The sequence below is a fragment of the Haliaeetus leucocephalus genome, unplaced genomic scaffold (genome assembly GCF_000737465.1).
Source record: "Haliaeetus leucocephalus isolate CR32 unplaced genomic scaffold, Haliaeetus_leucocephalus-4.0 Scaffold3, whole genome shotgun sequence".
Lineage (NCBI taxonomy): Eukaryota > Metazoa > Chordata > Aves > Accipitriformes > Accipitridae > Haliaeetus > Haliaeetus leucocephalus.
This window is the reverse complement of record NW_010972439.1, coordinates 522580-523145: the sequence shown is the minus strand read 5'-3', so window position 1 is coordinate 523145 and position 566 is coordinate 522580.

The following is a 566-nucleotide window of genomic DNA, read 5'->3' as shown; positions in this document are numbered from 1 at the left end:
GGCATAAGGTCAGGCAGCCCCCGGTGCGGATCCCATCTGGGGTTGTAAGCCAAACGAACCCCGGGGTACGTACAACCCTACCGGGAAAGAGGGGTTTCTGCCAATATGGAGAAGCCCACACAACAACCTCGGTCGAATACCCCAGTCAGCTTCTAAAAATTTTTTTTTTTTTTAAGCAGGTATTCTTTAAAGCTTCCTTTTTTTTCGAACCGGCTAAACATCACGCCACAGATTTAAGACACTCGGGTTGTTCGCGACAGCAACGCCGAGCTCCCTTAGAAGCGTACTGCCAGCGCCCTGTGAGGGGCTGACCCCGCCTGCGCCGTGGCAGCCCTTCCCTCACAGAAGGGTCCTGGCGGGACGGGGTGCCCGCCCGCCCGGCAACCGCTACTCCGCCCTGAGGCGAAGGTCCTCTCGTCCCTGAGGGGGAAGCAGACTCCCTCCCCCTCCTCTAGCCGCGGCGAGAGGGGCTACCGCCCCCCCTCGCTTTCTCTTCCCCCTCCGCCGGAGGATCGCGGCCGCACTCCCTTTCCCGCCCTCCGTCCCTCCTCAGGCCGGGGAGGAGG